This window comes from Protopterus annectens, chromosome 5.part1 (genome assembly GCF_019279795.1).
Source record: "Protopterus annectens isolate FY-2018-M chromosome 5.part1, PAN1.0, whole genome shotgun sequence".
In the NCBI taxonomy this organism is placed as follows: Eukaryota; Metazoa; Chordata; order Ceratodontiformes; family Protopteridae; genus Protopterus; species Protopterus annectens.
In genome coordinates, this window is record NC_056736.1 from 522,556,029 (window position 1) to 522,569,447 (window position 13,419).

The 13,419-nt window shown below is 35.6% G+C and overlaps 1 protein-coding gene across 1 annotated transcript in view; it reads right to left on the bottom strand.

Annotated features, from left to right (window-relative positions):
* The window catches only part of CFAP44 (cilia and flagella associated protein 44), a 1,689,287-nt gene that overhangs the window by 641,870 nt on the left and 1,033,998 nt on the right, over positions 1-13,419 (bottom strand). The window lies entirely within an intron of this gene.

Genomic DNA, 13,419 nt, shown 5'->3' on the forward strand with positions numbered 1-13,419 from the left:
TATCACATTTGGTGGGCAAGGTCTGTACTCATATCATGTTGTAAGGCCTGGAACTCCTTACCTGTATCCATCAGGCCAATATCATCCCGCCAGTCCTTTAAAACCATTCTGAAAAACTTCCTAGCCAAAATCTAGCTCTGTTCTTGCTCATGCCCATGATAAACTATATCCCTAAATATGAACAGATACCTTACACCTCCTTGCTTCTTCTTCACTCACTTTCTTACATCAATCAATTTCTCTCCCCCCGACTCTGTATCTAAATATGCCATAATCCTTTTTTTCTCTCACTTCATATTGCAGGTCCTGTTTATATTAAACTAACTTACCTTCAATTTCTCTAAACTGGTTATATTTCTCTAAATATTAAATTATTGTCATATAAGTTGTATCTACATTTAACTGTTTTCATATTATGTCTAATTTGTTATAATTATTTAAATTGCAAATATTTTTGTATTATTCTTAAAATGTTTTTGTAATACTTTGGAGCACTTCTCTTCTCCCTTGGCCTCTGCTGAAAATGGGCACCTAACCCACTTAGACTTTTCTGGTAATCAAATGTCAATAAATAAATAAATGAATAAGACCTCTCCTAGAATACAGGACTGGGTTTGGTTCACATAATATGAGTGACATAACTAAACTTGCATGTGTTCAACAATACTTTACAAGATATATCTGGTCACTTAAGAATATATACTATGAAAACTAAATGAGGACCTTAAAACTTTATTCTGTTTACTTTTCACCCCTTAAAGCAGACAATGATAAATTTACTAACACAACTTTAGACATTACTTTCATCTCTCATTTCAGGTCTGCCAGGCATGTCCAGCCTTTGACATAGGCAAACTTTGTAGTTGCCTCTGGTGCCAGTTATCTTGGGGTACCTTTCCACCCTTTATTAATTATTTAATGTATTTATTTATTTTATGTATTTTTAATTAACAATACGAAAAAACAAGTAAGTAAATAAAGGGCAGAAAGATTATCCTAGCCAAATAACCTATATGGGTACGGGCTTGCTGCTGACTTCCTACTCTGTAGTGTGAGTGAAAAGCCTGCACATGTTAAACTGTAAAGGGGAGTCCAATCAATTCATGAAACTTCTGACTATCTGTCATAACATGACAAGAAGTACAAAGCTTGCAAATATTAAACAGCGAAGGGAACTGGGTATTCACTGTTCAGGACAGCAGCAACAAGTAATAGTGTATGGAATGTTTTTTTTTTTCCTGGCAGGCAACCAGATACAAGCTTAACAGCCACTGATTCATTGGACAAAGCCTGTTGTTCATGCAACAGAAAAGTCAAAAAAAAAAAAAAAAAAAAAAACTAATGCTCAGCATAAATGTGTTTTCACTTAAGCTTTATCAAATGCATCTAACCCAGTCAGCAAGCACACTTTTTTAAAAATAAAAGGCACATGACCATCTACATCATTCATACAAAACTTTTTCAAAACAACAGTATTCATTTTAATAACAGCTCTATAATTTGTGCACAATATACAATTCAACAAACATAATAGACAAATAGAATGGTTAACATTTTAGTCTCTTTCATTTTAAAATCAGTTTTAATGATATTGCATAACTCAGATAGATTGCACAGGATGCTTATAATTCTACTATCCGTTTATACTTTATTGATTCAGTGTTATTAATCAAGTTGCCACCTTCCTTCTCAGATTCACACATCTGCAAAACCATTAACTTGAAGCACTGACTTATATTAGTAGAAATGATATGGCTAGCCAATGCATTAATTCTATTCCTTTTCATCATGTTATTAATATGTTCACACATCTTTTCTCTAAATTGATGTTTTGTTTCCAGACATAAAATGAAGTACAAATTTCACAAGTAGCTAGATTTGCAATAAGCATTATGTTGAAAAAAATAATACTTTTTTTTAGTAATTGGATGTTGAAATGTTTCCTTTTCATTAATATATTTACAAATCATACAGTCCCCTGCACATAAATGTCCCCTTTCTAATAAAATCTAGATATTCTCCTTTGTTCCCTTTAACACGACTGACATTTCAAATTCATATTGTTCTTAAAGGTGAAACAAGTGATTTCCCCAATAATATTACATGTCTTTGTCTGTAGTTAGGATGTTCCAAACAAGGCTCATTGCAGGAGTTCTGTTGATCAGCATTCTCAAAGGGATGCCGCTTCCATTTGTTCATGACTTTGACTCTCACTTCATTAACTTTTTCTGAGTATTAACCTCTTTCATAAAAATCATTAGAAAATATATTGAACATGTCATCTAATTCATGATTGTTACTAGTCAGTCTAGAAGTTCTCAACATTTGTCCTTTATACACATTTTTAAATACAAATGATGGATGCATGCTACTGTGATATAAATAAGAATTTTTCTTTCATGTTTTCTTATATATCTCTCTGTTGATAATGTGCCATCTGGCTTCTTCTTAAAATTAACATCTATAAAGTTAATCTCAAGACCTGAATTATTTAAATCAAACCTTAAAAAATATGCAGTTGGTTCTACATATATTTATTTTAAAATTAGGGAATGATCCATAGTCACCATGCCATGGCAAAAAATATATCACTGACATCTGAAATAAAACAATAATTGTGACTTAAAAACTTTGTCATTATATATAATGGGATGCCTCTACTTAATCAGCGCTAAATTTGCATACAAGATCATCAAACAAAAAAAAATCTATTCTAGTATTAACTCTCATAACATGCAAATAGTGTTTTCTCTATAATATCTATCTTATCTTTAAATAACTATGAATAAACTATATCCCTTCACCAATGGGAATACAGGTGAAAAGTGAGTATGATGACTAAATGAGACTAGATAAAATGTATCCAACATATTATTCAAATCCCATTTTTATAACTTCTTAAGAAAATATCTGGCATCACTTGAAAGATGTGGAAAATGGTTTACATAAATACAATGCATTTTTTTCCTAAGTAAATGATAAAAGGTTTCATGACAGAGGCTCTACCTGATGCAATAGATCTCATTTGTGTTTTTTGCATATTTTTATGAATCTTTGGTAGACCATAAAGCATTGGAATTAATGGTTCACTTGCATAAAAATATTCAAAAAGTTCTATGGCACGATTAGACTCATATGGAAATTGTCAATAAATCCATTCAGCTAGCTACGACCTATTCTTCCCATTTTTGCAGATGGGGGTGGGGTGTCACATCAACAGTGACAATCATCTACAGCCAATGTTCACACCACAGGGTTGCTAGCCTTGTCTCAGTTATTCTTTTATAACACACACACACACACACACACACACATACACACACTCACTCAAACCTATGGCCTATTTAGTGCTTTCAGTCCACATACTGTACATCTTTGGAATGTGGGAGGAGACTGGAGCACCCAGAGAAAACCCACGAGCACAAGGAGGACATGCAGATTCCGCACAGAAGGCATCCCAGCTAAGAATTGAACCTAAGAACATCCTTCTGTGAGGTGACCCTACCCAATTCACCACTGTGCTGCTCATCAAAAATAAATTATTTACTTTTATTCATAAATGTGTAAACTCCTACCTTATTAGTCACCTCATAAACAGTATTGTCACTTAGCATAATTTTTATCTGATTAACAATCTATGGTATCAAAAAACACTATCCCAACCCTTTAACTGGCTGGTTTAATCATAATATTTGTGTTGTTTCCAAGTATTTATAAGGCCCAGCTCTCAGTTTCACATAAATTAAGAAACCCGTTTTTACCTTTTTTTTCATTAAGAATGTTCTGATTTCTCTCTCATACATTTGTAAGAATGCTTCTGACAGTGGATGATTGAGTGAAGTAAAAATACTTGATATTTTAAAAATATAGGCTTTGTCAGCAGAAAATAGTTTAAAAGTTCAGTTTCTAATAAATAGTTTAAAAATATTATAGGTTTTGTTAGCAAAAAAGTTGTTAATTTCACTTTCTTACAAATATAAATGCAAATCTGTCAATATGTCTATTACGTCTTTGTCTCTCAACATAGTCCCCATAATTATAGCATGATCTCCTGTGTGGACTCTTTCTCCTGTCTTGATCTGTGTTATTGAAAAGGGTGATTTGCCTGAAGTTCAGAAAACTCATGTGTATCTGAAATACCCAGTCTGGCTGAATCTGCTGGTGTCATTTTGATGGCTGACTAGCAATATATGCAGGGGTTGTTGATGAATGATGTTCCCCAGATCTCTCAACCCATGGCCATGAAAAAATATGGCCACTATTGAAATCACTTTTTTAGTAGCTATAATCCTGTGTTTTTGAATTACCACATCATCAAGCCACTCGTATTTGGCACAATGTTAAGGGAAGAATTCAGAGGTTCTAATCTGCTTGCCTAGCAGGTTGAGATCAGCAAGCAAATCAGGTTCAACTTGTTGAAAAACGTTGTCCATAAGACCCATATGCTCCACGTTTAATTTAAGATTTAGTTGTTGCCATCTTTCAAAAATTCAGGGTACTGATCCTCAATAGTGGGCATCTTGACTACACATGAATCTATTGGTTCAATATTTTTGCTGAAATATACATCAAATGTCAATCTTTGCCATTGGAGACGCTCATATTTCAAAAATGTTTGCTTTAAATCCTTGATTTGTTCATGTGCATGAGGTTCTTGTCCAGTAACAGCTATACCAGATCCAACTGTTTGGTTGTTACCATCCATTTATGGATTACTAGTCATTTCTAAACATTTTAGTAAAACTGTAAGATTGTACATCATTGGAAAACACTGAAGGGGGAATAATCCAGTTCTGGAATAATTCTCCCAACCATGTTTCAGGAATCTGAAAAATCCAAATTAAACTTAAATAATAACCAAGTCACTGGACAAAGTCTATTGCTCATATACCAGAAAAGACAAAAGAAGCTAGCAATGGTCACCATGTGGGAGATATAAATTCAAACAAAAGTTATGTACTTACCATAACAATAGATCCATGCTGTCTTATTTTCATCTGGTTCAACATGTGGGTTGTTGGCTCCGACCTCAGTGCCTTATACCATAGTATCAGATTCGAGAGTTCTGATTCCTCCCTTATCCACAATTCTCCTCTTCTGCCTGAATTACTTCAGATAGAGTTTCCTGGCTGATTTCAATTAGTCATAAATTATGCAGGAAATAATGGAGAAAGAGAAAAAGGAATACACTATATACATCAAGTTGTACAATGGTCTGACAGGGTCTAGACAAGGTCTGGTCAATCCCTAGAAGAAGAAAATGACAATTTGGCAGGTGGGAGGGGAGTTGAAACATCAAAAATCCAATCAGCATACACGATTTTTAAAATAAAAGGGAAGGACACGTGACAATCTACATTATTCATACAAACCATTTTCAAAACAACAGTATTCATTTTAAAACAGCTCTGTAATTTGTGCACACCACATAATTTCACAGACATAATGAGTAAATAAAATTATTAATTTTTGAGTCCTTTTCTTCTTAAAATTGTTTTTTTATGACAAACCATTATTCAGACCAAGTCCATGTGATACTTTTAATTCTACCATCCATTCATATTCTGCTGAGTCAGTATTATTAATTGAGTCTCTATCTCTCTCACTAGGTTCTAACATCTGCAAAACCGCAAACTTGAAACATTGATGTATATCAGTAGAAATTACATGTTGAGCGAATGCATTCATTCTTTTCCCTTTTGTCATGTCATTAATACAGTCATGCATCTTTTCTCTCACTTAATGATTGATTTTCCCTATATAAATTACTTCTCTTTTTTATGTTTGCTGAGTGCTCTATTCAGTAGCTAAAATAAACCCAGATTTGCTTCATTCTCCTGTTCATATGGGGTTACGTGTATTGGTGGCACATTTAGTTATGCTTGAAAATTCTTTTTTTATTAGTCGTTTTGATTCTACTATTACTGGATGTGTCAGTGTATCTTTCTTTAATATTGCTCTTATTTCTGCTTGCATATCCTACTATTGTATAATTTTGTGTCTTACAGTACATAGGACACTAAAATCACTGGATGTAGCAGGATACTGTACAACTGGCCAGTATTCCAAAGTTTAGATGCACCTTCCTCATGTGCTGTATATCCGACCTAAGCATAAGGACTACATGCTAGTACATAAGGAAAATATGAGTGTGAAATGAAGGAAGACAAACTCAGATAACAATAAAAGAAAAAAGGGGAAGGGAGAGGAAAAGGATTTCAACCTCAGCCTACAATAAAGAAGAAAAGGGGACAATTGGAGGGAGGGTGCATATACTCTAACAGTGATCTGAAAGTACAGTTTTGTAAAATCTTACCATAACAGCAGATGTCCTTCTTTTCACTGTGGCAGTATTCTTCACTGAAGGGATCTCCAGCCAAGGCTAGTCCAATGTCTGACAACAAGTTTATAGTCATCTGCAAAACTGATAAGCCATAAACCCTTATGCTGCTTTAACCTCCAAGAAGAAAATGCTGAAGAGGAGTGACCCAGATTTGAATCCTGGGGTGCACCACTAGTGACAGGTATTTTGCATACATGCATGCATACATACATACAAATATTTCAAATACAGGCATCAATGCCCTTCTAGCCTGCCAATATACCAAAACACTTGTTCCCATAAGGTACAGTCTGTTCTTAAAACATCTAAACTAGTACTTCCTTTAATGTAATTTGGTAGTCTGTTCCATGCATCAGATACTCTGTTAGAGAATCAATTAGTGCACTTCTTATTCCTATAGAATCTTCTACATAGGTTGTCCGATGATTCTACAGTACTCTTTGATAACCCCCAAATATTCCCAGAGGTAGTTGTCTCTAAATATTTTAGTCTTTCATAATAACTTAAATTTTCACATCCATGGATGGCCCTGGTATATTTCTGCTGTACTATTTCCAGTTTTCTCATGCTTGCTTTCTTATAGGGTTTCCATATTCTTATTTCATATTTAAGTTTGGGTTTAATGCAACTAACAAACAATGACTTCATCATTTTTGATTCCCTAGACTCTACAAATCTTTTTATACAACCTATAGTTCTATAACTATCATTAACCAAGTGATTGATATGATTAGAAAAACGCATAGCTGGATCTACCCACATACCCAGGTCCTTAAATGAGTCTAGTTTCAATCACTGTGTGCTGTATTAAATATTCACCTTTCAGTTTATGTTTCCCAAATCTCATATGCTTAGTTTTTGATATATTTATTAGCATGTTATTCTCCTGTGCCCAAATGGTCAATTTACTCAAGTTATTTTGCATACATGTCTTATCTGTAACGCATATAATCAGTTTACCCAATTTCAGGTCGTCTGCATATAGACTGTAGAACACCTCAGATGAAAATGTTAGGTCTGAAAGATACAATCTAAACAAGTAAGGGCCTAGGACAGAGTCCCATGGGACACCCTGACCAAGGATTCCAGTTACTGTATGATACTTGCCATGTCCTATTTGTTAGCCATGCAGCTACCCATCTTATCAAGAGTACATCAATATCTAGTTGTACTAATTTATTGATGAGTGTTTTGTGTATGACCCTGTCAAATGTTGAAGTTAAATTTATATAAATTACAATTACATCACAGCACATAGCTGTTATTATATTGTTATAGAAAATCATGTTACAGGGTAATATATCTACTTTCAACATATGCATGCTAATATATGGTTTCAAGTAACAACCTATCCATTTCTGACAATAACGTATCTAATATTACCTTCTCCATTATTTTTCCACAACACGAAAGTAGACTTGAAAGTCTGTATGACTCTGGGTTTGTCCTACTCCCCTTTCCCTTAAAGACAGGTTTTATAAGCGCATGTCTCCAATCTTGAGGAATCTCCCCATATTTATATGACCTAGTGAATAATAGATATAATGGTACCATAAATTCTTGCTGACATGTTTTCAGGTCATTGTTACTAATTCTGTCTCCTCCCTGTGCTTAGTTAGGATAGAGTTTGCACAGTTCTTTTTCAATATAATGTAATTTGATTCCAGTATCTGGAGTTACCTGGATGTTACTAGGACAACTTATCACCCCTTTTGATGAGCCAAACTGTTTTGCATAAGATTTTGTAAATATATCTATAATCTGTTGTGTATGATAATAAATGTTAGAATCTGCACACAGTTTATCAATTTGTATGTCTTTACTCCTTCCACATCTTATGTATCTATAAGAAGATTTCCTATTATGCTCAATAGCTTTAGATACATTTTCTTCAAATTTTTCTTGATCTTGTCTCACCCTATGCTTCATCTGTTTGTCCAGCTTGTGCTTTATTTCGTTTTTTAAAGATGTAGTTCAGCCTCTCTTCTATTTCTTCTATTTATTGTCTCTCACCATAATCAGATATCTTGCTGTTATGGAAATATATCCCCTGACGTTGTATGCCTAGATCCTGATGTTAAACATTTTTTTGATTTTTTTGCACTCAGGCAATTTCTCTTTCAGACTTTTCCACGCTCCAACTGCTGTTTTTCCACTGAACACCTCACTCCAGTTAGTTTTACATAGCAACTCTTTTGCTTCCATATAATCTGTAATTAACAATTTGTGCATTTATTTAGATTTCAGTTTGGCAGAATTATAGCAACAAATTAACCTTTATAAAACCCATGGTCACTACACATCAACGGTGGTAAAACTTGACTTGAAGTAACAGCAATTTCTTTATGAACACAAAAAATGTCTAGTACGTTCCGTCCCCTGGGAGGTTTTTTTTACAATTGTTGTTCCTGAATATATGTTGTGAATAATTTCCTTACTAATGTTGTTGTATCAATATTATTCCAGTCTGTTTCTGGTAAATTTAAGTCCCCAGGTAATATTATTGGAGGTGGTAAAGCAACCCACCCTAATTTCCTGCATTTAATTTGTAAGCAAGTTTTCTGTCCATGAAGTTACACAGCAATTAACATTTATCTATGATAGTTTATCAACAATACCAGAGTGTGGGATGGGGTTGAATACCTCTGTGAGCTCTAGAAATATGGTGTGTACTGATTTGCCCTTATCTGTTGCTTCAGTAACATTCTCGAAAAAATCAACCAAGTTAAGTACGCAGGATCTTCACTTGACAAATATGAACTGACCTGGGTGGAGATCTTGAAGATTACCTGCATTCTTATTTATTAATTCCATAAAAATCCTTTCTGTAGCCTTACAGATAAGGTTGGTCAGACATATGGGTCCATAATTTCCCGGATCTACTGATTCCCCACCTTTGTGTAAGGTGATGACACTTGCTGTCCTCCACTCACCCAGCAGAAAACCTGTTTGGAGGGTGATACTGAATAGCCCCTGTAGTGAGTGTCCTGTTTCAGGCTGTCCAGTATGCAGCCGCATAAGTTAACCAGTTCCCTAGAAGCTAACTGCTTGGCCTTGGATAGTAACTCATGGACTTGTTCATAAGAGCTTTGTGGGGTATGTGATGTGGGTATGAAATCTGGAATGTCTGGGGGGGGGTGAAGTTTGAGCTAAAATATTCGCTATTAGATTAGCTATTTCCACTGAGTCAGAGTATATGATATAATTTACTATTTGCTGAGCACAGTGTTAGGCATGGTTTCTAAGATTTCTAACACAGTTAAAGAAAATGTTGTGGTTGTCCTTTTTTTGCGTGGTTATTTTTACCTCATTTCTGACTTTGGTTGATTTGATCTGAAGTTGCTCTGTTAAGTTTAGGTAGGTTTTTTGTTTTTTGCATCTTTGAAGTTACATTTATTTTTATGTGCAATATATTTTTTTCTATTACAGAGCATGTTTATATCTGGATTCCACCACATGAGTTTATTTTTGAATGGAGCATTTTATTACTTTGGAGGGGGGTAGATGCATCTATGCAGCTATTCACATGTGCAAATAATTTGGTGTTAAAGGATTCCAAATAAGTGGTGGAGTCATTGGGTTAAAAGGAAATGTTAAATTTAGACAGGCTGTCACTCATTTTCAGTTGATTTGCCTTCGCATAATCACCAAATACAATGGTAATGGAGGATGCTTCTGGCTTCAGTCTTAAAAAGAATTTGACTAATTTGTGATCTGATTTGACCTGGGAAGGAGCTACAGTTGGTAGGGAGCAGAGCTCTCCCATACTATTAAGGACAAAGCCCAGGATTTTGTTACCTCCAGTTGGGGTGTAGATCAGCTGGTCCAAAGAGTTTGTATTGATGAAGTCCAGAAATCACTGGGCAAACATAATAGATGATTTATACATCTCCCAGTTAAACAGGGGTGGTTGAAGTGCCCTAGGGGGAATAGTGTTTGGCTTAATGCCTAGGGAATCCATACTAGTTACGTAGGAGTTATGGCCTGATGTAGACAGAGGGGGTCCTTTACTTAGCCATGGTGTCATACGGGTGGAGTATTGTTAATAACAAGCTGGACAAGGAGGAGTTCCAGACCATTATCTTGTCTAACTAGATTGTAGTTGAAGTGTTTTTACAAATATGGAGACACCACTACCTTTAGTGCCTTCATTTATTGTTATGGGCCTGAACGTGTGATAGATGTTGAAACCCTGCACTGAATGGGTGCTCTCAATGGTATTGAACAAGGTCTCCATGACCATACATATAAGTGTTTTCCAGAGTAAGGAGTGTTGTAGAGAGTAGAGTATTTTGTTAAAGCTCCTAGCAATGAGCAGCAGTACTTTTATGTTATCTGGATTCTGTTTTATGTTGGAAGCTTTTGAGGACTGATCATGACTAAAAAGGCACTACTGGAGTGGACAAGGTTTTACCAAATATACAGAAGTCTTTGGGAGGGATAGGTGCAGAATATCCTTTACGAAGTAGTTATATATCATCTCCTCCCAGGATGATATATATATATATATATATATATATATATACACACATATATATATATATATATATATATATATATATATATATAAACGCTCCTCTTTCAATGACACCAGACGGTAAGGCAATTGTCAAAGTCAATAATCTTTTGCTCATAATGTGGCATCATGCTTAGTGATGGTAAAATGTCAGACACATATTCTGAAAACTCCATCATGACTCCCTTTATATAGTCCTGGGAGGTACATCTCAAGACATTTACACCCATGTGCACTATGACTGTGTCATGTGTGTGCTTGTGGTACAAGATCTTGAGTGCATGGGTGATGATGTGATTCCTGACACCTGATAGGGAACTGACAGTGACCTTCTCCTTGCCCAGCCTGATGAATGGTACATCGATGTGTCTCACAATGAAGTCACCTATGACTAGAATGTTGGCCTGTGTGTAGGTTTGCCTTACAGCCTTTTGAACTGAGGCACTGTGGTTACACTTAGAAGGACTTTGTGATTTAGGCAGGTTATGTTTAGGAGCCTCAGCATATGTAGACATATGTGTTTGGTCTGATCTGTGTGTGACATTTATAATTTGGTATTATGTAGTACTGAAAACCTATTTGTTAACTTCAGTGTCTTTATGTCAGAGTTTTGCTTCCAACAGTATTAAGTAATTGCATCTCTTATACACTGTATAGTTTTCAGTAGTAGGTGATTGCCATAAACATGAGACAATTGTTGCATTGTCTCAGGATGCTCATTTCAACCAAGCTAGCAGCAGAGATGGGTGGAAAGTCCAAATCCATGGTTCAAGGTGCTTGCTAATGTGGGCTGAAGGGGAGGTACCACCCATGTGGTTAGTAGTTGATTAACTGGAGGTGCTATCTGCCTAGTATGGAGATAGTACTGGTCTCGGCACAGCTGCATGCAGCTAGGAATTAACGATCTTTAGCTCATTCTCTTATCAAAAGCAAAAGAGTAGCATTAATACCAAGCTGTTTCCTGAGAATTAGCTAGAGATGTTGCTGAGTCCAGTACACTTGCTATCATCTTCTCTTGGTAGATATTCTGGATAGAAGCTTGATGCAAAAGACAGCCAAGTTGCACAAAGGCTCTGAAGAGTTTCTCACCAAAACTGCAATCAGACTATCAGTGAAGTCTCTCATACACACTATACAATCAGAAACCAGAAGGAATCAATGTTCCTTTGCTCCTTCTCTCAATAGAAGCAAAACAGTAGCACTAATCTCAAGCAGTCACCTAAGAAGCAATTTCAGGCTTTCCAGTAACTGGTAATTTTTAGGAAGGCTAAGAAATAATGCAACCTGTTCATTCCCTGACCAGGAGCAAAACAGTAGTAGTAATTCCAAGTTGATTCCTGAAAATCCGTTCCTAAGCTTTCCAGTGATTGATAGTCTAGTCCCAGATGTTACAGATTTTAAAAGTAACATGGGGGAAAGGGTAATTAATATTTTGAATATTGCAGTGTGAACTAAATTAATAGGATAATATGAAACAAAGGCTAACTCAAGCTTTAACAGTGTAAGGGGAGGGCCTTCCCAGTGTGTTCTTCATGTGCCCAATAGAATGACTTAGAAGAGACGAGACTGGGAGAAGTTTCTAAAGTCAAGATTACAGAAGGGGACAGTAGCTCAAAAACCACCAAGGAGAATGTTCATGAAATTCAGGCTTTAAAAGAGTCCTTGCAGCTTTGTGGAAAATAACAGTTCAGGATGGCTTCCTTCCTATGCATTACAGTACAGTACAATACAATACAATACACATACAAAGTCTCTCAAAACTTACCCAAATATATCTAGGGCCCCAGGTACATTTCCATTCAGCTCCTTCACAGCACAAGTAGCTACAGTAACACAGATAGAGAAGACTTTCACATGTTTCCAGATTAGGCAAGGCAAACCCCACAGGTACAACAGCCTTCATCCAGCTTTCCTCCACAGGAAAACACTCTTTTCAAATACCTTCTACTCAAAGATGCTGGGACTCATCCTCAGATGTTTCTCAGATGAGCACACTTAAAAGGCTCACTGAGCTTAGATCTAAAATACAGGTGGTTTTACTCTGACATGACCATCTGTTTCCTACATGTAAAGCTTGTATCTGTCGTCAACAATGCCCCATTTAATGTACAGCACACATGCATGTGCATATATTAGTTTAAAATAAATATCAGATATGAGCTGTATAACTTTAAGACTATTGAGTGAGCATGTATATCAGTCCATAAAAATTAGTTGGAATATAGACTTCATAGAGGCTAGACCAAATCTCCTTTCCCTCTGTGTTATTTATTATGCCTTCTGGCATGACAGCTACCACTTACTGGCTTGTCCAGAAGATGTCAGTCAGCAGAAATATTTAGAGGCATGAAATAATAGCAGTTGTTTGGACACAGACAGTTCTACAGAGATCTTATAAGAAAACCTAAATGTGATTAATTAATCAAAAGACAGAAAGGAAGTAACTACATTTTTATAGATTCTGGAAGTAGCATTTTGGCAAAATTCCTACACAGCATATTAACTGAAGCATATAAACACATGATATAAAAACAGTCAATCAAAAATGAAAAAACCACAC